Here is a 26,426-nt window from a genome sequence, read left to right on the forward strand (position 1 = left end):
ATATGTGGAGGGTCTTGAGTAGCCTCACGATCGGAGAGATACACTTAGTCAAAGTTGCAAGCCCCATTTTGTTGTCCAAAACACCAATGGTTTGTTGTGGTGGCATCATACTATTAGTTTGCATTAAGTGGTTCAATGACTGACATAGCCTTAACATGGTGATGATGTGGCACCACAATATCTGTTGAAGAGGTCCAAAATCCCAAGGTGGCATCACATTATTGATTGGATAATGCCTCAAAACATAGATGATATAACAGTAGTGCATTGGCCAAGTAATGAAGGGTTTCTTTTTTAGATGACATGGCATCGCCTTATATATTAGATGATTGACCAAGACCTATGAAAGAATCTTCGCCCAACTGAAAAGAGGTTCTCCATTTATAAAAGTGTTTTTCGATTCAAATTAATAAATAGATTTTGAATTTGTTATGGACCAAAATATGTGAGGGAAATTTTAAATTACAAAATTAAAATTTTCCCTCCTTGACATCAAGTCGGTTGATCTCCTAAACACTCTCCCAAAAGTATTCAAAGGGTGCTCTCTCATCTTCAAACAATGTGAAGAAATTCGCTCTATATGCCTGTCGTCTCAAGGAGCAATTGAGCATTGTCTCTTCTAAATTTTTATTGCGGCCTCAATCATCAAATAAGGAGGGTCTTTAATTTTTTTTTTGGGCAAGGGTTTCAGTTGAATATCTTTTCCATGTGGATCTAGTCTCTTTAACGTGAGTTAACTTTGCAGAAGGTGAAGTTCAATTTGGGCAGAATGCATTTTGTTGACCTCTGAAAGCTCTCTAAAAATCTCAAATGCATGTGGTCGAGCATGTGGTATCTCTAGACCTCCGCAGCCTCGGCATCACAAATTCTAGAGAATCCTAATCTATGACCATGCGAAGAAGCCAAATCTGGCGTCGTTCTAGAAGAAGCGGAAAGGTAATTTTGCACAGTTGTGATCTCTGCGATAGTCCTTTGAGATTCCTAGAAGGCCAAACTCTAAGCATAAGAGTTTGTTTATGGAAGATTCTGAAGTGTTGTAGGGAAAATCTCTGCGGATCTATTCTCACCATGACAGAGATCTTGTATTGATTGATTTCCAATATGAATACCCAAACCAGGACACCTGCGAGTCATCCACAAGTGACATCAAAATGCATCTGACCATTGTAGCAGTGAAATCGAACGCAAACTGAAGCCGAGGAAGAACCAAAGATTATACTTTGTTGTTTTAGTGGTTTCATAATGCAAATTGTCATTACCAAGAACATGAGAAAGCTTTGTCAGTTCATTACACGATGGCAATCTTCAATACTCACTAAAACCCATGGATCGAGTTCATTTCTAACTATATGGATCTTCTTTACGAAAGGGAGACCAGAAAAGGATTTATGAGGTAGCGAAAAGCACTAATTGAAGTTTTGTGCATTTATGACCAAAGAATGATGGTTGAAGTTATTGGGCTTTTTATCAATGATTTTAATGTGTTGAGGTGCCTGCTAGAATCTACACGAGTTGCGTGGCTAGGGTTGTGTCATGGATGCATGTGATAGATTGTATTCTAGTTATGTGATAGTGGGCTCATAGAGATACACATATGTATAGTTTTGTATTTATGATGTACAAAACAGTGGCATATATGATAGTATGGTAAACCTAGTTGTGACATTATGACATAAATCTTGATACAGTGACCTGAGGGAAAGGCTACAATCTATATGACAACCACCCTATTTGTCAAGAAATGACCTTGTGACAGTAACCAATGAACTAGCATGAAAATAACCGAAATATGACGAAGATAGTGTGATAGTAATCATAATCTTAACAGTGATCTACTTGACTATAGCAGGAACCCTATGGCAATGACTTCTAAGTGTCAATGTGATTGAATGATGCAGTAGTATCTATGCATTGTGCTGTCAGAATCTTATGCTAGTGTTTGAAAAATACTGTAACCTTGAAGTCAGTCAATAGTGATTTTCGAGGATTGATGTGTTGCAAACAAATGCCATGTTGTTACAGATCTAAGAATATTGGACATAATTGACAGAGAACCTGAGTAGTGATTTGAGTCATGTTTGTTGGTTGTACAACACTGGCAATGAGATTGTTTTGATTCTTGAAGAAAGTGTGACACCTATGACAGTGATCATGATGTCTTTACGGCCATAACTTCTATGATGCAGTAATAACATTGTGAATGTAGACACTCGAATCATCTTGTATGTTGGTTTTTTATTTATGAGCTAGGCACGACAATTGCAATAACCTTAGCATGGCAGTGTCCTTGAGTGACCTTGTTGAAGTTGTGACAAGTAGAAGTGCAATAGAGTCAAGTCAATGGAATAGTGAAGTGCAGAGGTGGCAATAAGGCGGTGCATGAATTGTGGCAGCAATGAACAACTAAGCTATAGGCAAATGGAAGGAGATGTGACAGTGTTAGTGGCAGAAACGGTGGTTGCAAACAACGAGCGCAACAGAGGCAGCAGTGGAAGCAGTGGTGGTAGTAGTCGGCAACAGTAGTAGTGGGTGAATTGGTTGTTTGTAAAGGAGGCTAAAGACTCCTGCAGACCTTGTCTACAAACATCTTTAGGCATTGGGGAATCTTCTACTTCCTTCCAGCTCGGCTAGTAAATTGTTATATGTAAACCATACATAATGCAAAGCTTGTTGGAAGACATATTTTGTGTATTGTTCATTGATGTGTTGTTTTCATGACTATGTAATGCTCTGAATTTTTTAAAGTAATAAACTAACCAATTGCATGAAAAAGAAAGGGAAATATTGATTCACGCCCCTCTTAATATTTCCAACACAGGTTTGTTGCCAAAGTGTTCTTCAAGAAATAGGGAGTTGAGTTGAGTTGAGTTGAGTATATTAAGCAATATTGAATACTTGATTGTTTTCTTCGCCTACTCTTTCCCATTTCTCCTTCTCCATCATTCTATGAAGGAAGCAAGTTCTTCTCAAGATTCAACAAGCATGATAGGCATATCAATGTCGTATATCTTTTTGGTTCCATTTTTTTACTATGATTATGCTATTGGAGGACGTTGAAATACCAATGATAATGGGGAAGAAATAGAAGTAAATAGCACAAACAATCAAGGGGAAGAAGAAATAAAAGAGGATGATGATAATGAAAAGCACATTGAAGATGGATAAGATCCCAAAAAGATCTTAACAACCTTGTGCAAGTACGTCAGAAAGGTTGCAAGAGGAAAGGGAGTGGAACCACAAAATTTATATGCCGCCTGTTTTCACATTCCTTCAGTGAAGCAACGTGTCCCCAAGCAGAGCTAGATGTTGACCAGTCTCTGTCAACTACCCTATAGCAGTTCAAATTTTTGCAAAGGATTCCATCATGTTCGAGCAATCAAATATCTTGGATTTATCATCATCAGTCTTTAGTTTATCAAAGTTGTAAACCCAGTCTGCAAAATTCTAATGTAAATGATGCTAGTAAGACCATATATGTATGTAACAACCTAGGTAAGCCTATTATTTTAGCGACAAATTTCATCCTAGGAGGTTTTTCGTCTCACTAATTCATTTTTGTTTCTAAACAAGGATGATCGAGAAATTTTTTCTCTTCAGCTTCACCCCAAAGCTACGGTGGAATTTATCGTCAAGGTCTTAGACAAGTTCTAGTGTTTTAGTCGAGTCTTTTGTAAAAGTGATTTAGGAATAATTTAATTTAATTGGGTAAATTATTTTATTACAAATCACTTGGTCTACTAAATCATATTGAGTCGCAGAATTGGATAATAAATTGAGGATCTATAATGAACAAGTGTTTCCTCTTTGAGAGTTGAAAGGTAATTATTTTATGTAAAAAATATTTTAATGCATGGTCCCTCATACTTAGACACTATGGCTAAAATAATAGAGGGTGGAAAAATTATTAATCCCCTCAAGTGTCAATTAATTAAATTTTCTCGCAAAAATAAATTAAATTCCTAAGCCAGAAATTTAATTAATTAGAGTCAAAATTAAAAGTCCTAGAGAAATTAAATTCTCCAAGTGGATAAATTCGTGGGTCTTAAAGAAATTAATTTTTGGAGGCCTCCCACCAAGGGCATATTGGAAATTTCACAAGAAAATGGACCTTTGGGCCTTTGTGGCTAAGTCAAAGTCAATTTTTTGAGGAAATTAGCTCAAAATAATTATTTTAAGCTAAAAAAAATGGGTTAAATGAAAAATTCGAAAATTCCTCAAAAATAAAGATTATCGACGGTGGAGATTAAAAGATGATCAAACATTTATCAATGGTTGAAATTATTTTGACGGGGATCAAGCCAACTGGTCGTTATTTTCCACTTGGAGGATTTATCTATAAATTAGAAGAGCTTCTTAGAAAACAAAACAAAAATTGTAAAGATGCTCTGAGTCAAGCTCTGCCAATTGTAAAAAAAATTATCTATAAAGCAAAAGACTTTGGGGTTTATTCAAGATGGCATTCCTCTTCTGCTTCTTGTGGTAACTTTTTGGATCATGTTCTTAATGCTCTATTGAATAATATCCTATAAGTTATTATTTCATTACTCAATGATTGGATTAGCTATTGGCCTATGCAGTTTTCTCTTTCACTGAGGCAAGCCTATTCAGGCTTTTCCTTGTCCTCAGCAGGCCTCTTAGGCCTCTTTCTTCCTTGTTGTGAGGTCTCCTTGGCCTCTCTCCCTCAGCATAGGCTCTCTAGGCCTCTTCTCTGTGCTATATCCTCTCTTTACCCTCATATCAGTCACTGTTAGTAAGCATTTATTTCAGGAGCTGATCTATGGTGTGTTTTGCAGAGGCATTAAAATTAAAATCTCGTGTTTACAGTCAAGAGAAATTGTTGACAAAATTGGGCAAGTGGATTTCAGGGTTTTGAGCCTCAAGGTTTGATCTCCTAACCTTTCCTATATCGCCAATTTGCTACAGCTGTCCTATTAATTTCTAAACAGTGATCTAATTGACATAAAAGAATTATTCACACATTGTCAAATTATAAATACATTGATGAGCAAAATTGGACAGTTTAGGCATTACTTGTTTGGATTAAATCTACAAGTTCTGATGACTGTTAGCATTGCATACTAGGGTCTAAAGTCATAAACAGTGGGTATTAACATCACAGCAGAGCTTAGCCTATTCTCAAATTGATCTTGGCAAAGTGGCTTTGGTAGTAGGTTCTTTTGCTTGCATTTAGCACCTCATTCTTACATCTAAAGTGCCCTAATAATGACTTCACATACTGCTGTCTTAAGGTTTTCTTACTGCTGTTGTAAAGTTAATTGGTGTCTCACATTTGCATATCACTAGCAAAAACATATTTAAGTGGCATATAATAAATCTATCACATTGATAAGTCACCTAGGCAAGTGGTCATTCATTATCTGGCTAAATTTTACATTTTTCTCATGACTGTCATCTCTATCTGGGTCGCATACTGAAATTTGATCCATAACAGTAGCATTTGTGTCTTTAGAAGGCATATATTGTTCATGAATTTGGTCTTCACAAAGCAAGTTTAGTAGTTCACTGTTTCACTTACCTTTGGCTCTCTCCTTCTTGCATCCAAATTGCTCTAAAACATAAGTAATTGACTTTTGTCACAAAGGAACTTAATGCTGTCCTAGTTGCTCATTTATGTCATTTACATAACAGTGGCACAATTGTCTCTTCATCTGCATTTCAAGTTGTCTTCAAGGAAATTGAATATTTTCTAGGCATTTAGCATAGAGGTATCCCACTGTTAGCTTACTCCTCTCAAGAAATCTAGCTGTTGTCATAAGATATTATTTTAACTCATTTAATGTCATTTACACTTGCTCATGTTATATTGACAGTAATTACTCTCCATGGGAAGGACTTGCTTAATGAACTATTGTTAGCATTAACATTGTTAGACTTGGATCTGATACGGTGTTTTCCTTAACCTTTAACAAGCATTTTGCACCAATTGATTCATTCTCCTAAAGCACTCCAATCTCATAAGGAATCATTAGATAATAGCTCTTGTCCTCTTTTGGCATCATTAGTTTACGGTTATTGTCAATCCTTGGCACATTTGGCATATTTTGAGATGCTCTTAACTTGAAATCCAAATTCATAAAGGAGGCTGAAGTGATAGCCTTGTTGAGGAAACGTCATCTTAATATCTTGAAAGGTCTCTAATTGTCTCTAGTAATTATCATTGACATCTTGATCACTGGTATTAACTATTAAATGTTCTTCTAATCAAGCATATTTTGAGTGAAAAGACATTGATAATTTTGAAATTAATATCTTGATTAAGTTATTACGGGATTTCAGCACATCCCGTAGTTTTTGAAATTTTGTATCTTGTCGGTATATTTGTATCGTGGGCACCTTGTCTAGTTTAAGATTGTATTTCAATTCATTTTAAGTAATCTCGCTATAAGGTAATCAACATTAAGTACTTACAAAGCATAAACAATCTTAACTAAAGACTCACTCCATCCACCTTGCATTGCATCCCAAGTCTAGTTGCATTAATAACTTACCTCCAATCATAAGCTTGGTTGATAGACTTCTAAGGCAACCCTCCTCATCCAGCTTGAGAGGCTTAGCAACTCTTCAGTGGTTAACACACTAACCTTGCATTTGTCACAGGCTCAGAGCCACAATCTCTGCAACGCTAGAGACATCGGGTGATACGAGCCTAACAGAAGGTATAGTTAATCAAGCCCTTGCTTGCTTCCTATTAGCCTCCTTCCCACAACCTACCTTGGAGCCTAACTTCAAAACAGTTAAGGGAAGGTCATGCTTAGATTAGGCATTTAATTAAAATATAGCCAACATCTTTGCATCCCACCTAGGTCTTAGCATTTGCATTTCATATAAGTTAGTGAAGCATACATGCAACAGTTGTCCATCCAGTTACTTGGTCTAATTCAATAAGCAAGATTTTTTACTCCATAAGTCATTGGTCTCAAATATAAATTTAATCTAATCCTTAAAATCTTGCTAAATTTAACCAGGTAGCTAGGCCACTCAACTGTGTCTCCCGGACTCATTGGTACCCAACTTGTCCTTCATCGTCTCATTTCCATAGGGTCTACCCCGCATAACCTGTTGTTGGGAGACAGCTAGAACGGAGAGGTTGAGGATCAAGGTGACAGGCCCCAACCTGAGTCGTTGTCGCAGTGTCTGTACAATCTGAGCGACAACGCCCACATTGTCTTAAAACTTACACAAATTCCTATACCCATGTGAGAAAGCATTTATAGCATTCAAAACCTTAAGCATGTGCTAGCCAAAGATAGAAACAAATACATGAAAGAAGAGGAGGTAGCACAAAACAAACCCAAAAAATCAAGGGTTGAATATTAGAGTTCACCAAGAATGTTCAGTGGTTGATCCTCATTTCCCCATGCTAGTTGATTCTCACCTACGTTGAAATTTCCACACAACCTAGGTCTATTCTATGACTTAATTAAGCATATAAACACACTAGAGATGCCATCTATAAAGCACTTCGCGCAGTGGAATATAACAACAATGAAATAAACAACAGTACATAAGAATTATTTGGCCAAACACATTTCTCATTTGTCCATTGACAAGAAAACCATAGGGCTCCCATACCAGGGATCATGACCCTTTACGACCGCTATACAAACGCTAATACACAACAAAATACAATAAAAAAATGCCTGGGCTGAAAGCTAAGTCCTTTTAACCCACCTAGCAACTCCTTAAGCCTAGGCTTATCCCTTCTCTTATTGTACCATACTTTTCTCCTCAATTGGCTCATCTTAAGCCCTCATATGCCAACAATCCTTCATTGACCAACACAAGTTCTCCTTCAACACTTTAACAACCTTCTCACAGGTCTAGGTACCCTTCTCAACACCTTAATCTTCCCTAACGAAACCTCAGCTAGGTCTATTCTAGGATTTGTTATTTCTGCAATCTACTCTTGAATCTAAAGCGAATGGGTTCAGTCAGCCTCGCCCTCTTGTTCAAGACCTTGACCTTCCAAAAAAACTCGTGTTCCACCTGCGAGTAGGGTCTACTAGGCAAGTTCAGGCCTCGCGCTCTTCTAGGAATACTCAACCCTACCTACGGCCTTCTATCATAGACTTCTGCATGTGGCCTTCAATCACAAACTTTGGCCCTCGGTTCCTCTTCTGGAAACCTCAAACAGACATTGTTTCTTCTTCTTGAACAGATCGTCCTTCTACACGGAACAACCCTCCAACAACCCATCTTCCGTCACAGAACTCGACCTCAGTTTTTCCTTGCTGTGATCTATCTTAGAAAACTCGAGACGTCCTTAGTCCTCTTCTATTGCTCCTGCGACTGTCCTAGACTACAGCTCCTTCTAAGACAGATCTACTTGAACAAGTGTAGTCCATCACGCTTATGATTAGCCTCTCCTCTTGCTCCATATTTATATCTCTTGTGTGAGTGTCTTGGGAGCCCTCTTTTTCCTTTAAGAGGCCCTACTTCACCACTCAACAAAAAATTAGAATCTAACATCAATTTTCCTAGGTTCCTAGCCCACACCTTTGGGTCAAAACCCCCAAATTGGGTACGTTGCCCACAAACACTCCCTTTTATGGGTTTTCTCCTCACAAACCTAGCATGCAAGACTTGTAGGAGTACCTCCCAAGCTACCCAATTTCAACACTCCCTCTTAGCGAGGGAGGTACTTCCATTGCTCGAAAGTAACTCTTCTCCACACACTGGAACACCATCCGCCTCCACGACTGCTCTCCATCATGCATCATATGCTTTGTCATCCATCATAAAAGCAAAATGTTCAATATGAATAATACTCTTCTTGGAAATGTCCCTGCTACTAAAAGCCTCCTGCCTCTTCTTCCCTTTATAGGCCTTTAAGCCATTTCATGGCTCCTCCTTGTTAGCTATGGAAGTCTCCTTTCTTCCCTCTGAAAATGTACTTTTCTTAGGTTGCGGATTCTCCCTATGAACCTACGAGCTCCCTCTCAAACTCGACTCCCTCTGAGTCTCAAGGACCTTCTTTCCTTGGTCAATAGGCTTGCCCTTACGCCTATGCAGACCATTCTCTCTGACTTCAAGAATCGCTCCTAAACTAGAGCCAGAGCCACTGGGCTTGAGCATCACCTTTCCATCCTGAAACATTACCTCAAACCTCTTAACCTCCATCATTGAGATAGACAACATGCTTTAGTACCCAAAGTACATCCTAGACTCGCAGCAATCCTCCTGACTCCATCTTGAATGGTACAATCCCTGCTCCTTTGGTCAAGCTCTCAAATACTTCTCACGATACTATCATATGCTTTGATGCTCGTGAATGGTGCTCCTTTAGAAATGAGATATCAGAGAAAACTCCTTGTCGAACATCTTCAATAAATTATCCTATTCGATTATAGTTGAAGCAGCCACAGCATTCTCCTACTTCTTCTCACTCCCGCCTATCTTCCTACACGAACACTTACTCACATAGTGACCAAACTCGCCACATGTAAAGAATTTCACTTTACACAGGTCCTTCTTCTTCTTGCCATTGTTGAAATTCCCCTTGCCCTTCTTCAACTTACTAGCGAGAGCAAGATTCTCTTCATCAAAATTCTTCTTTTGAAGATCCTCGTCCCAAGGTTCCTCTTAGGTGAAACCATCCCATAACATGTTCTAATCTGGCATATTTTCTCGTGAGACTATTCCTTTGATAAACAGCTTCCACTACTAGGAAGATCCCTTCAAAGCAATCCTCACCAATCTATCATCTTGATGTCCCTTCAAGGGTTCTCTCCATCTGTCATCTTGATGTCCCTCATCTCCTCTCTCAATACCATCTTCCAAATCTCATTCTTGGTCTAAAACAATGCTTTCAGAGCCTCTCACATATCCTATGCAGTTTTCTTCTCAGTGAGATGAGGTATCAAGTGATCCTTGACTCCATCAAGTGTGATCAACTTGGCCTTCGCATTTGATTTATGATGCCTAGCCATCTCAATTGCATCGGTTGGCAGGACGATCTTCTTATCAACAAATTCCTATATATCATTCACCAACAACATTAGCTTGATCCTTTCCTTCCATGGACTGTAGTTGAACAGCCCCTCCAACCGGTCCTCATACCTCAATCCAGTAACCAGGGACCATGACCCTTTACAACCCCTATACAAACACTCATATACAACAAAATACAATACAAAATACCTGGATTGAAGCTAAGTCCTTTTAGCCCTCATCTACCCTTGATCATGGTTGTCCCTTGCCACCAAATATTGCCCAACCAACTCCTTTAGGCTTTGAGTCCACTTCTGCCTACTTAGCAACTCCGCAATCAACTCCTTAAGCCTAGGCATATCCCTTCAACCCATAGACTGCCATACTCTTCTCCTCAACCAGCTCTTCTTAAGCTCTCATAGGCTAGCAATCCTTCGTTGTCCAACACAGGCTCTCCTTCAACACTTTAGCAGCCTTCTCACAGGTCTTGGTACCCTATTCAACACCTTAATCTACCCTAACCAGACCTCGGCTAGGTCTATTACAGGCTTTGTTATGTCTTCAGACTGCTCTTAATCCACAATGGAGGGCTTCCACATGCCTCGACCTCCTGTTCAAGGCCTCAGCCTTCTAAATAGACTTGTTCCACCTACAGGTAGGGTCTACTTGGCCAGTTCAGTACTTGACCTCTTCTAGCAATACGCTGCCCTCTTCTAGCAATACTCTGCCCTGCCTACACCCATTTATCACAAACTTCTCCCTACAACCTTTTATCATCGACTTCAACCCTCAAATACTCTTCTTTTAACCTTAGACAACCCTCTATTCGACTTCTCGAACAAAGCTTCCCTCTACACAAAACAACCCTCCAATCCAGCCCTTCTTCAATCACAGAACTCGGCCTCAATTGTCCCTTACTGCGGGCTCTCTTTGCAAACTTAAGAAGTCCTTAGTCCTCTTCTACCCCTCTTGTGGTTGTCCTTCTAGGGCAGATCTCCTTACACAAGTGTCGTCCATCACACTTATGACTAGCCTCTCCTCTGGATCCATATTTATACCTCTTGTGTGAGTGTCTTGGGAGCCCTATTTTTCCTTCAAAGAGGCCCTACTTCACCACTCAACAACAAATTAGAATATAATATTTGTTTCCTTCGGTTCCAAGCCCACACCTTTGGGTCGAAACCGCTAAACTTGGGTACTTTGCGAAACTGTGTAAAGCATTGGTTTGATATAAAATCCGCAAGAGGAAAGAGCTTTGATGTGGGTGACCTATTCTTAAAATGGGATAAACCCGACGAAAACAAAGGTTAACACACTAAGTTCCAGCCATTGTGGATTGGACCATTCACGATTAAAGAGAGGCTCGGCCACAATGCCTTCGAGCTGAATCTTTGGACGAAAGGATTGATCCCCTTCCCGTAAATGGCCGAGACCTTAAGCATTATTTTCAGTAGCATCTACGAGTTGCACTTCCTGTATATATTGTTTCACGTTTTCTTTCTTTTCTTCTTGTGTTAGTTGTTTGTCCCTATGTAGGCATGTCTTGTCATGTTTCATTGCCGGTCGTTGTACATAAATAAGACTTGTGTGTGAAGTGCATGGCCCAAAGACTTTGTAGTCAATCAAAGAGAAGTGTGACAACTGCAACGCTTGGCTCTATGTTTGTTCTCCTTCTTTGATTGGCAAATTTCCATAAGTTGAGGTAAGTCCAAAAGGAAAATATGATTCGTCCAACAGGAAAACCTTGAGGGAACCTATTAGATCTACTCTTATGCTAGCACCTAAACTGCTCAACTTCGTATATGTCTACTTGTGCGTTAACGCTTGTCCGATTTAGTAGAGAAGGGATAAGGGGAAATTTAAAGCAAGAAAACCCATATCAAAGGTCTTAAAATACTTCTTTGAAGGGGCAACCTCCTCTACTCAATAAGTCGGGATCCCTCTTCCGCCCGTTGAAAATAATATGTGTCGATGCACAGTTCTATTAACTAAATAAAGGGTGAAGGAAGAGAAAGGCTTCCTGCACAGAGTGGTGAAGCAAGCAACTTCACCGGGGTATTGTCCAGGCTTGCTGGCAGTGAAGCAATGTTTGTGCTCCTCAAGTGACTCCACCAAGGTATTGTCCAGGCCTGCTTGTAACGAAGCAACACCAGAGATGACAAATTTATACTCTGAGTATTATAAACTCACCCCGCACATTACCCTTTCATGAATTGAATTGATTGTGATACGATGTATCTTTGTGTGAGTTCAACCAAGTAGAGAAAAGGCAAGATGTTATGTATGAAACTGGATCGAAAGGGGGAACTTGGGGCAATCAATACTTCTTGAAAGTTCGACCCTCGACTGAAAGCTATTCCCGAATAGAGAAGCTGAAGCTCACCTAGTGTGTTGCCAAGTGTTGTCGCTGCAACACCCTCCAAAATTTCACTACATTCAAATTTTGGAGCCTACTATATTGTCGTATCAAGTGTTGCCTCGGTCGTCAAGTGTCATTTTATGTTGTTTCACATGTCTTAAGTGTTCTTGAGTGTTCTCAAGTTTCGTCGCATTGACCAGAACATCTATATATGCATTTTATGGTCATAACACCTTTGTTGTTGTAAAATGACACTTTCAGGTCGCAATCGCACACACTTCACTTTTTATACTTGGGAAATGTGCATAAAGTGGTGTTTTAATGTATATTCATTATTGATTAATCTTGTCTAAGTTTTCCCGATGAGTTAGTATGTGTCGCACATGGTTTCATGTCTATAACTAATCTTGCTCACCCCTTAACCAATCATCCAGAGTTAGACAAATTTTGGTTTCAAAACAAGCCCATTAAGGCCAACAGCGCATGAGCGCACTCCGAAGCCTTGAACGGAGACCCTTCACTATTCAAAAGTGTGCCCTGCGCCCTCCTTCTCCTTGAGAGATGGACACAATATAAAAGCACGAATCCCCTTCCTTGTTCTGAACTACGCCCTCTAAAATGACTAAGTCTTCCTTGAGCGCACTCCTTCGACTCGAAGAAGTGCACCCTCCTTGAGTGCATTGGCGCACCCTGAAGACCCGAAGCTCAATCCTTCAACCTTCCCCAATGTGCCATGCACCCTCCTAAACTGCTTGAGCGCAAAGACACCCTGAAGGCACGAAGCCTCAGCCTTCAACCTTCAAGAGTGCGCCCTGCGCCCTTCCTAAGGCCTATTGAGCGCATGAGCACACCCTAAAGGCACGAAGCCTCATCCTTCGGGAGTGCACCCTTGAGTGCATTGGCGCACCCTGAAGACCCGAAGCTCAATCCTTCAACCTTCCCCAATGTGCCATGCGCCCTCCTAAACTGCTTGAGCGCAAAGACACCCTGAAGGCACGAAGCCTCAGCCTTCAGCCTTCAAGAGTGCGCCCTGCGCCCTTCCTAAGGCCTATTGAGCACATGAGCACACCCTAAAGGCACGAAGCCTCATTCTTCGGGAGTGCACCCTCCCTCTCTCCCTTGAGCGCATAGCACACTTAGGAAGCTCGAAGCCTTCCCCTTCGTCCTTCAGACTTGCAACATGCGCCCTGCCTAGACTACTTTCTTCCTCTGAGCGCAAGCCGAAGCCTCAAGGCTCCTCCTTCTCAATCGTTCAGCCTTTCAAAGTGCACCCTAAGCCTCCTTTGACTATTTTGGGCACACCGAAAAGGTAGGAACAAGAAAATTTTCATGAAACATGGTAGAGTAGGATATTTTCAGACTAATAGTTACTTTGTCATGAGTGATTGCAGAAATAGGTATTCTAGGGTCCTCATGGCAAGCACACATGAGGAAGATTGAGCAAAGAGGATTAATAAAGGAAGCATGAAAAAAACCAAGTGCACTTGAAACTTAATGATTGAAGCACCCCGAAGACTCCAAAATTGAAGACTCTTCAGAGGGTGGAAGTGCTATGATTAGAAGATGAACAAAGAACAGATACAGTGGCAGGTATGTCACCACTAAAGTCATCAGTCACTGTCAGTCCCAGTCATCCAAGATAGTGACGTGTCTAGTTTTGTCACGAGATGATGTGAAAGTCGAAATGTGTCATTGTAATCATTGCAAAAGACAAACAAATAAAAGTCCAAGAGTCATGCATGAACTCAAGAGTCATGGAAGTCCAAAGGGCATGTAATACCAAAAGATATATGTAATTCCAAAAGTCATTGGGAACTACAAAGGTCATAGGACTTAAGGTCACTAGAAGTTAGAAAGTCAAGAGTCATGAGGATATGAAAGGTCACTCCTCAAGTTATAAATAAATCCTCATTTCTCATGTAAAGAACTTTTAACCTTGGCTTCTCCCGTAAGGCATAAGAGAGACAAGTTAGTATTGTTGTCGCACAGAATGTCTAGGCACCACGACAACGGCTCAGATCGGAGGTTGTCACCCTGATCTCGAATCTCTACGTTTAAGTTGTCTCACTAGAGCAGGCTAAAGGGGGTAGACCCTATGGAAAAGTGGAATGAAGAAGAACTAGTTGGGAACCAACCAATTCGCGAGACACAATGAAGCAATCAAGTACTTGATTAAGATTTATCAAGACTTATAGGATTTGATTGGATTTTAAACCAGTGTTGAAAATATCAGTATCAGCAAAATATCGGCGAGGGTCCAGAAAATATCTTATCGACAATATCGGCAAAAATATCGGCAAAATATAGGCAAATATCGGCAAGCATAAAAAATGCATAATATATTCATTTTTTTCAGATATCTAAACATATAAAGAAATAACAACATGAACTAAACACATTGGCACATAAATATGAAGAAGGCACTGATATATATGATGTCAAATAGAAATGATACATCAAACTTCAAACGCGATACCGAATCCCGCTGATCCCTTATAATTGCCCAATCAAGGACTCAAACAAAATAACATCACATATCCTGCTGATCCCTGATAGTGATAATTGTCCAATCAAGGACTCAAACAAAATAACATCACATATATAAAACTTTAAAAGTATTTCATCATCATGAGTTATAAACTTATATGTAGCAAAAGTTGCAAAACAAATAAAACTAGCAGTTATCTATCTGAGACCATTGGCCTCTCCCTAGCAGCTTTCTTTCTGTCATGTTCAGCAATTGCTTCACGAGCTTTTTGTATAACCTCTGCACTAGAAACCATACAAGGCATTACATCTGCATCATATGCAGAGAGTCTAGCCAGATGGTATTTCAATCATGTAACCTCTCCTGACATCTTGGTCCCACACAAGTTGCATGATATATATGCCTGATTTTCCCTACCAACAGCCTCCCCATACTCCCAAAATAGGTTCAAGGCTTTTGGCATATTTGACATTTGTAGTGAACTAATTCAAACCTAGGGCACAAAAAAAAAACAAAAAATTGGCATTAAACCCCCCAACACAAAATGAAAAATAATAAGTAATAACCACCTCATTCAAAAAAAATTACTATATTATTTGCATTTTGCAATGTGAATGAAAAATGGCAATAAGAGGGTGCATAAGAAGGTTCAAAAAAAAAAAAAAAAACTCGCTGTCCAAATCATTGTTTTACAACCAGGCCGGCTCAACTCGGAAACGGCCGAGTCAAACCGAGCCGGTAAAAAAATATGTGACCAGGCCAGCAAACCGGCTCGGTTGACCGAGTCATTGATGACCAGGCCGAGTCATCCAATGACTCGGCCTAGTCATCAATGACTCGGTCAACCAGGCCGAGTCCGTATTGACCAGGCCTAGTCATTGGAAAACGGCTGGGCAGCGTAAAAAATAAATTTTATTCACTTTTTTTTGGATTTGTGGTGTGAAATTAATCTGTTTGGATGTCTGTAATTTTATTATGAAGTACACAATGCATAAAGTATGCCATGAACCATGGTATGAAGCAATAATGGGAAAATGATAATTATAAATCTTACGAGCCATGTCTGAGAAATGTCAAATCTGAAGTTGATATTTTCGAAATATATCAGGACTGAGGGCCAGCTGAATGCCCTTCTCCTGCTCAGAATATCGGATCTGAAAATGAGTTATTTCAACTCAAAATGATCTCGGAAACTTAACAAAAATGCTGCCCTAGCAATGAAAAACTTGGTTGTGAAGAAACCAACGCTGAAAATATGCTTAAAGTGTTCTATAGCTGTGCTTTCTGGTGAAAAATCAGGTCTGAAAGTGTGCTCTAGCTGCCATAGAAGTGACAAGATGAAGCTTGATTCTTTGAAAATCAGATCATAAAGTTTTGCCTTAACAGCTAGCTGGTGAAAACAGCCTGAGAAGTGCAAATTTGTGCCCTAGCTCCCCAAATTAGTTCAACAAAAATCACAAAATGTGCCTGAGATGCTATTGCTGTTGAAAATCTGCAGTATTTAGTTTACCCTAAAAATAGTAGAGGTATGTTGTAGTTGTGTCCTAGCTGCTTGTTGGAGTTTGGTCTCACCAATCAAAAATCCCTTCACAAAAACAGAAAAAGAGCTGAAATGGACAACTTTGGCATTCTACTGGAGAGTGTCCAGTTGACAGTGGTCTGTGGGTCAGACCACATATGTCTTGACTTGACCTGGTTTTTAGGTCATTTGTGTCTGAGTGCCAGCTGTGGTTTGAATTTTTGAATGACTTTAATCATTGCATAGAGGATCAATGGTAAATCTCTAGATACCAAGTTTGTGACCTTCCGTGGAAGAGATGGAAGGTATTTCACCTCTTGGAAATTGAAGCTCCATGAGCCTACTTTGATCATATGTTGTCTTCCATCTATATTATAATGCTATGTGTTTGGAAACATGAATGAAAATCTTTAAAATTATGTTTAAAATATTTAAAATTATGTTTTTTTATAAAAAAAAATAAATATTTAATGTATTTTTTACAACGACCGAGTCATTGAAATCGACTAGGCCGAGTCATTACCGATTCGGAGTCGGAGTCGGAGTCGATCCTCGGCCGAGTCGGAGTCCTGGTCGGAGTCGTAAAACACTGGTCCAAATATGGAGAAAACCCTTGCATTGGTTCATGGGCATGAAAATCATAACATATGGAAAAAAACAAAGAAACAAAATGTTGGTAGGCAAAGAGACAAGCAAGCATAACCCTAAATCTATGAAAATTCATTAACATAGGGGTTTTTAAGAACATACCTGTTAATGGAAGAAATGAAGTTTGTCTCACTATTCTTCAATCTTTGATCCACAAAAAAATCTTAGTTGGTGGTGATAGTCGTTGTTTGATCCTCAAATCCTCCTTGACAACCACCACAAAACTCTTCCCCTTCCTTCTCCAACACTCAGAAACAGAAATGAAGAAAAAAAAAACAAATTTTCCTTTTTCTAGCCACAGCAAAACACGCCCGGCGATATTTTATATTGTTACACGATATCTTGAAGAAATATCACCGATATTTTAGAAATATCGCGATATTTTCTTGGCGATATTCCAGCTCGCCGAAAATATCGCGATATTTACGAAAATCGTCGATATTTCGGCGATATTTTCAACACTGTTGTAAACGATTGATACCAATGTCTTATGGAGTCAACGATCTTTCTAGGGAAATTAAGACCAAGTAATCGATTAGCAACTGCTGCTTAGATGAATGACTATTTTATATGAAACGTAGATCCTAAAAATAATGTGAGATGCAAGAATCTTGGTTAATTTTAGTTAAATGCCTATTCAAATGTGAATCCTTCAATCCTTTATGTGTTGAGCCTGATTTCGTAGTAATTGGCAGAGAGAAGATCAGGAGAAGCACACTAATGTGTGATTAATGATACCTCTCCTGAAATCCTAACATACCCGATGCCTCAGGCGCTGCAGAGAACTGTGGCTCTGACGACTGCAAGGTCACCGTTTTAAGTTCTATTAAAACAGGCTTCTCAAGAAAAGACAAATGGCGATCTATCTGTCTATCGACCAAACTTATGCTTGGAAGTAAATTTCAGATCGAGACAAATAAATAACAGATCTATACAAATAATTTACAGATCTATCAGATCTGAGGAGTATGAGTCCAACTCCGCTCCCAGATCTGTGGATCTAAGGCTCTTTCTAGCCATATATAGCTATTTTTCCACAAAATATTTAAAAGTTCTTGAAATTTTCGAGAGGTACTAGCCCAAAAACACCCTGCAAATATATAAAATAGAAATAAACAAATTAAAAAAAAAAATTATCGTTAGATAAATCCTAAGGCTTATATGAAGTAGGCTCTTAAGAAAATATGTGTTCTTGGCTGGTCCATCCGAGAACTATCCCCAAACGCTCAATGAGAACTTGAGAGATCTTCTGCAAACACTACATCAACCATCAAATCAAGTAGAGAAATAGAACAAGAATAAAATTATGAAGAAATAGAGATACCTGCTACTTTAATCAAAATTAAAAATGTTTCCCTAGATCCAACAAACTGAATAAGATACCTGTATGCAGATTATTCTAAGAGAGCTACTGATTGATAGTTTTCACATAATATTAAGCAGAAACTAAAAGAATGTTACCATAAATTCATGAAGAGGAACACTACAGCACTTTGAAACCCCAAAGACTTTTGCATTAATTCAAAAAGGTATACAAGAGAGCTTGAGAGCTTAGTACACGATCCAGAGATCGGATAGACTAACTGACAAATGACCTCCTATTTAAAGATAAATCCTCCAATGGCTAGTTCGAGTGATCCTTGTCAAAGCAATCTCGACCGTTGATGAGGATTAAAATTTCTTTTAATCTCATCCATCGAAATTTTAAATTCTTGAGGAAATTCGAATTTTTCAATTAAATGCATTTTAATTAACTCAAAAATAAAAAATTTGAGTTAATTTCCTCAAAAATTTGACTTTGACTTAAACCTCATAATAGACCAAATGCTTAAAATTTAGCAAAATAATTAATTTATCTCAGTTCTGGGACCTTTTAAAATTTGAATTTTAAGGACCCACGAATTTTGCCTTTGGAAAATTTAAATTTACCTAGAACCTATAATTAATTAAATTTCTGGCTTAGGATTTTAATTAATTTTTGGCCAGAAAATTTAATTAATTAACATATGAGGGGATAAATTATTTTTCCAACCCTCAAGGCACTTTACATCACCATTTTCATATCTTTTACATCATAAGGGGGAAACCCATCTGAAATAGACCCTCACAAACTACCAATTTCTGCGACACAAATATAATCTAGCAGACTAAGCAATTTGTAATAAAATAACCTAACCAAATAGTTAGGATTATTCCCAAATCACTTTTACATAGACTCTATCTATAAAACTAGGACTCGCCTAAGATCTTGGTGACAAAATTCATTCTGGCTTTGGGGTAAGGCTGAAGGAAAACTCTGTCGACCATCCAAGAATGGATCGGTGAGACAAAAAACCTCCCAGAATGTAGATCGTCACCAGAAAAATAGGTTTACCTAGGCAATTACATACATGACACAGATCTGCTGAGATTATTTACATTATACACATGCAGACTGGGTTTACATTATAAGATGATGATAGCTGGATGGCACGAACACATCAATCAGGCACTATCCCTTTTGCGAAAAAAAAGAGGTGTACTGCTATGGGTCGTTGACAGGTAGTGGTCAACAAGTACTTTTAGGGAGCAAGTAGTGGCTCCAACGCTCCACTATTGGAGCAAGTGATGTTCGTTGTATTCATGCATCTTGGGAATTTTACTTAATATTTGAAAACGGATGGCATTTTCATACATGGATCATGAATGTTTGTAATACTATTCTATAAATGTTTATGATTCATGTTTGCTTTCATTAGTGCTAAGGTAGTTGAACTACTTTGGTTATTTTAGTGCTTATCCTACTGAGAATGTGTTGTAATGGTTGTAACAATCGTCGCGTCTTAGTGGATTATTCCGCTAGATGTTAGACAAAACATTCTTATTCACGTGTCTTTATTAAAGTGGTACTATTACCTCTCTCATAGAGGCTCACTTTCTCTCCCCTCTGTAGTAGAAGAACCTTGATGTACCTGCAACTGAACATTCACCAGGCACACTTGCTTGCTTTTCGAAGGCACATATGTGATTCTCTCTCTTGCTGACAGCTAAAGCCAAGGAAAATCTATAAGGAGACGATAGTCGGGCCACAATCTGGATGGAGCTCCTATACCAAACGGTGTGAGGCCTAATTGGGACCGCATATCGGGGAGACCCCTTTGAATTTTGGCAGGTCCAGCACTGTCATCACACTCTCTTACGCTCTCATTAAAGCATGTCATAAAAGGTTCCTCTTACGCACTCTTTAATGCATATGCTACTCTCCCTCTTAAAAACATAAGTTTCAAAGGCATGCATACCGCCTTAATGGCATGAGTTACATTTCCTAAATGAGCATGAGTTACACTCTTGGCATGTGAGTTTCTCCTACTTTATGGCATAGATTCGTTGCTCCTCCTATATATATGTGTCTCATTCTTTTTCCCCTCACTACATGTGCATTGTGAGAGAAGAATTCGAACTTGAGAAACATTTGGAGAGAGTTGAAGAAGATTGTGAGAGAGAAACTTGGAGAGTAAGAGCAGAACTCAGTGAGCCAAGGTTGATTCAGTGTTTCAGTGTTGATTTAGTTGAAGGGAAGGTTGATTCAGTGTGTGCATCTGTTGGTGCTACCAATGATCTTCATGCTACAGCGTGTTCAGATTTGGGTGAACTTACTCATTCTCTTGATCTTTCATTGTACTCTATATCTCTGCTGAACGATTGATTTCTAATAGAAGAAGAATCTAGTTAGGTTTTCCCCTTGTGCGTTTTTCCCTGGTCATTGGACCTAAATTCTCTTGTGTCTCATTGTATCTTGGTTGTCTTCTATTGTACATTTGATTTATGTTCTATCTACAATTGTTTATCTAATATTGCAGCATAGATAAATTTTGTAACAAGTGATTGTTACAGCATAGAACATCAAAATTTCAACACCTTTACTTGTAGATAATTATGTTTGTTTTGAATCCATTTGTTGCATTTACATAGTAGATATATCTTGGTCATTTTAATTGACTCTAGAAATTAACTTGTCTAGCATAGATTATTTGAGTCTTAGTTATTTTTACAGGGTCCACACCCCCACCCCCTCCGGCTTTGCCAAGAGTTAGCCTAAATAGAGGAGTTGAGATTTGAGTGACAACTCAACTTGTAACTTGCCCCCAAGGCCACACCAAGTGAAGTTAGAGATCTGTTCCACAATATCCCGAGTGTGGATTCAGGTGGCAGCACTCCCCACAAGTGTTATTAACAAAAAAGCCTTGTTTTGGTAATTGGAGTTATTTCTCTTTCATGTTTACTATTCTAATTTCTTGCTCTTGTTTCTTGTTTATTTTAAGTGAGTAGAATGTGTAAGGAGGAATCATAATTTTAACTATGGTTTATGATCCATATTTCAACTGTTGTATTAGCTACAACATCTAGGAATTCCTTGGTGCTACCCCTTGCTGCAGAAAAGAGAGAACAGTTATTAGTGTCCATGTTGTGGACCAGTGATATGTGGTCCATAATCAAGTCTGACATGTTAACTCTGATAACACTTACAATGTGAATCCAAAAGTCAATAAAATAAATTCATCACACTGTGAAAGTCTTAAGCATCGTACTGTGATAACGGAAATATATGAGCAATATATGTAACACTGATTACATGTGCCCCACCTAAAGAGATAATCTCAAATCTACTCAACATCTATTAATACACTTCATTGAATTTTTAGTATGTATATCTCCTAACTAGGGGATCCCTCATAAAATAGTCCATTTGTCAGAGTTATTAGTGAGTTTATCATCTTCTTTATATATTAATTTGTCTCTATTCTCCACGTGCATGCTTGTGAGAATTTACAAGAGGGTTAGAGAAGCTATGAGAGGGTTAGACAGAGGGATACCTAAAGATAACTCGAGCAAGGCAATCACTGACCTACCTAGAGCACCTATTTCTTGTATTTAAACTTAACTTACCAGAAATGTGTGGCAAAGGTGCTTGAAACAGTGTTCTGCATTTTAGAAACTAAAATTGAGGGGATATGCCGGGTAAACAGCCTTGAAAAGTTCAACAGCCGTATCAGATTCAAGAATCTTCACTTCAAGGTTGCAGGGTCTTTTAATCGCATTTTGTCAATGTTTCAAGATTTATGAGACATTTTCAGCAAAAGAAGGCCTAAAGTTCCACTTGAAAATGACATACTACATTAAAATGCCCAAAAATAAAACTAAAGGGAGGCATTTCAACAATCATAGTCACAAAAATATTAAGAAGAAGAAATTGATCAAAGATGAGCAGTGCTTAGTAATGCTAAAAAGATTGTCTCCTTTTTTATACATGTATATATACCTAATGCCTTAATCTTCAGGCAATTATCAAGAATTGGATTGCATCCCTCCCATTGTATATGTTCTAAGCTTTCTGCTCCAGGGGAAGAACTATTTGAAATAGCTAAGTCGACCACATCCTTCTTATGGAAGGGGGACCAGCAAGCAGCCATGCAAAAATAATATTAGTTTTGTGCAACAAAGTCAAACTTCACTCCATAAGGAGTCTTGGAATTAACAATCTGAATAGGTGCAAAATTTTGTCGAATCCAGTAACTGTAGTCCTAGCCTAGTGACAATTCAAATTAAAAGAGTATTGCAACAATTTATGCAAACATAGACTTTTCAATTAAATAGCATAACACTAGTACACCAGGGCATGCATGTCCAACATGTAACACAAACCAATGTTGCACTAATCTTTATCGGGATTAATTCGGCGCGGGGAAAAAATTGTTTGGTACAAAAATATTCATTTTTTTTTCAATTTTTGTAATATCTAAACCATCTACAACACAAAATAAATACATTGACACATAAATATGATAAAAGAACTAATATATAAGATGTTTAATATCATTTCTAGTGCTAAAATCACACATAACAGTGAATCATGTCCTGAATAGTAAGCCTTGACTCCTGAGTCCCAACTCAACCTCAAAATATCAACAAAAAATATAATAATGTATCTCATATCATGAATCATAATGTCATATACAATGAAATGAACCAAATCACTAAAGTCTAATACCACTGATTTCCTTTGCCCCTCTAGATGTAGATGTCGGTGGAGTTGGCAGTAGACTCTACTACGCTCTAGAAGCTGAAGAACTAGGAGCTACAGGAGGTAGACCACATCCTCTACTTGTGACAGGGGTAGCTTGGGTCACCTCCTCCTCATTATAAAGAACAAAAAAAAAAATCCCCATGATTTTTTCCCAAAAATCGCGATTTTTTCGAAAAAAATTCGCTTAAAAACTATTGCTGATTAAATCGCCCGATTTTATCATTTTTTTTAAATCGCGATTTTTTCCCGATTAGTGAAACACTGACACAAACACCCCCAGAAATGCAACATACACTCAATCAGCGTGAACCAACCAACTACAAAACAAAGATTGTTAAGAGGTCATTGCTCAAGTCCGGGTCAGCAGTCCCAATGTTAAAAGTATATTTTGTTTAGCAGCATTATCCTTTTGTGCCATTTATGGAATGGGAGGATACACCTAGAGGGTTTCCTTGACATTTTCCATATATATAATTCACACAACGCTAGGACATGGAGAAACTGTTGAAGAATCTAGGGCAAAGTAGTGTTGTGATGATTCTTCGTTACTTGATAACAATTTGTGGAGTCTTTTTACTTTTCTTGTTAGCTTATGCTTCTTCTTCTTATTATTAGTGCATATGTGTGTACTTCATCAAACTGCTACCAAAACAAAATAACAAGAACACAAAGTTTGGCTCTCTGCCAGGGACAAAACCTCTCCACTCTTGAGAGGAAAACCCTTTGTAACTTTTCTCTTATTAAAACTTCTTATTTGAACAACTGCCAAACCCTAGACCCTTGACTATAGGATCCTCCAAGCACAAGTCAAATCCTTCCTCTTTCTACACTATAAATTCCGGCACATGGACCTCTGTCTTCCGGCACTCTGCTCCTCAACACTTCGTCCTTCTTCTGCTGCTTAGGCTTCTTTTCTTCTTAGGAGAACCCTAGAACATTAGGGCTTCTTGTCTTCATTATAGGGAGAGCCTTCTTCGTCTTTCCTTGGATACCTTGTAGGCCTAGGTGTATATCTGAATGAGGCCTTTAAGTGTACTGTCTTCAACTGCTGTTAAATCTGCATAAGTTGACTTCTGGAATCTTCGCACGTGTGGACAGAAACCCTAGAAACAGTCCTCTTTACCTCGCTGTCTTTTCTTTGCTTCTTTGCTGGAGAGAGAGGCCTTGTAGGCCTATTTTGCACCCAAAACAGTGGTATATGATGACTGCTGCTATGACCGCAGATAGTCCTTCCTTAACCTCGCACGTGTGGCTGTAGCTGCTTCAGAAATGGCCTCCTTACCTTCACTGTTCTGTCTCCTTATCTCGCTGCCCTTGTAGCCCTCTTCTTTGTCTTTTCTTCATCCTTTTAGCCCTCTTCTTGCTTGCAGATTTCAGAGAGAGTTGTGTGTTGTATGAGGAGTGGACAGCCTCTATAAATAGAGGTTTGTCCCTCCTCTTTAGGCCGACTTGACTGTCCTCTAGGCCAACATGACAGTTTACACCAAAATTCATCTTTTATCCATCGTTTTGCTGCTTGGAGACTTCGTTGATGCTAGGAGAGGATTTGACTTTGCTTGGAGATGTTTCCATGACCTTGTACATGATGTAACATGCCCTCAAAGGGTCTTATCATAATTATATTTTGACTTTGACTTTCTAGAAGCACTTTAAAATGTGCTTGACCTATTTTCAATGAGCAAGAAACTCATTGACAAATATTACAAAAATAATTTCTCTTTTCTTGAATAAATACAAATTACATTTATGAAGACCTAGCCTAGTTACATTTCCTTCAACAGAAACATGGGTATATATATAGATATTAAATTCACACAAATAAACTATGGACATGATGACGTAAGTAATGTGATTATTAAGGATATAAAATTACATCAAACACACATTCAGATGCATCAATTAACATGTCAAGACACGTCTGCAATTTTTAATTAAAACAAAAACAAAAAAAACACTTGTTGGTTGTTGGGCACAAAGTTGTCATTGATGTCAATACAATGACGTCATTATATTGAAGATGATGAAAACCTTAACTGGGCAATCTCCCAACAATGGTAATGGCTATGCAAACCCAAATTATGGATATGGTTATGCAAACAATGATGGGACTTACAATTCTAGTGCAGCTGGAGGCTATGGTGGTCCTGGCTGTGGAGGTGCGGCTCCAAATTACAACATGGGCAACACCAATGATGAACAAGCAGGAACAGGCGGACCTTATGCAGTTGGCCATGGAGATCCCCATGGGAACTCTGGATATTCAGAGACGGTCTGGAAATCAGGTGGGCCAGACCCTTCTTCAGGAGGTTTTGTTGCAGCATCAAGTGGAGGATATGGAGTTCCTAATGTGGATGGAACAGTGAATGGGCCAATAGGTTATGGAGGATATGGTGCTGCTGGCCGGCAGAATCAGAGGCAGTGATGCTTATTTTAAGTATTGCGCCATTCTTTGACCTTACCAGTCTTTTCCAGGCCCGGGAGTTCTAAATGCAGCTTCCTATTCTCTGGCATTCTTCTGGGCAGAGATAAAAACATATGTTGGGACTGGTGACGCTGATTAATCAGTCAATACTTCCTTTTGTGATCATTGTGGGAGTATCGAGCACAGAAGGTGGGAACTCTGATTATAATGGATTGTTTCAATATCGATAAACAACCAAAAATTTCATCCAACAAGGTGCCAAAGTATGTTCACATCAAAGAGCCTTATGACGGGCAACTAAACTCCAGCAAAGTCTCGGTCGTTATATTGTTTATCACTCAACATGAAATTCCTTTTTTGGTTGAGATTATTGCTAAATATACATATTTAGCACGGGGGCAACAAGATGTGGACTCTAAGCTCAATACTGTTGTAGTCTGTATTCCTGCCTGCTGCAATTGAATGTATTTCGCAAAAAAGAAAATTAGAAACAGTAAGGCTGGACTGCTGAGCTCTGATGTCAAACTCTTCGAAGCGATGAAAGCAGTGGCGATGAAGTTGGAGCTCTTAAGGAAAAAGTGATTGATGACTTGAGCGAAAAACTGATGAGGAACACTAATTAAATTAGCACTAATTAAATTTGTTGGGCATAATGCACTGCCATATGCTCAGGACGACTAGAATCCAACAGACGTGTCCCCTCTAACAATAAACTTTATGACGACTCTATGCAAAACGGTGTGATGGTCCGACCTGTATGCAAATTTATATATACCAATGCAGATTATTTGGTGAAAAATGGGTCCGATTACCACAGAATATGTATTACTGAAATTATTCACTTGTCTCATGTAAAGCAAACACCAAATCTGTGCGCTTAAGACAGAATTTGCCAAAGTCACAGTATGCGTATTACTGAAGCTTACTGAAGACAGAATGATAGAATAAAATTTATATAGCCCTAAATGTTTATAG

The 26,426-nt window shown here is 38.8% G+C and overlaps 1 protein-coding gene across 1 annotated transcript in view; it reads right to left on the reverse strand.

Moving 5' to 3' along the window:
- The window catches only part of LOC149177582 (uncharacterized protein At3g06530-like), a 280,290-nt gene that overhangs the window by 92,176 nt on the left and 161,688 nt on the right, over nucleotides 1-26,426 (reverse strand).

Source organism: Pinus tabuliformis, chromosome 4_1, assembly GCF_031772625.1.
Source record: "Pinus tabuliformis cultivar Carrire ecotype Pingquan chromosome 4_1, CPIR1, whole genome shotgun sequence".
NCBI classification, from domain to species: Eukaryota; Viridiplantae; Streptophyta; class Pinopsida; order Pinales; family Pinaceae; genus Pinus; species Pinus tabuliformis.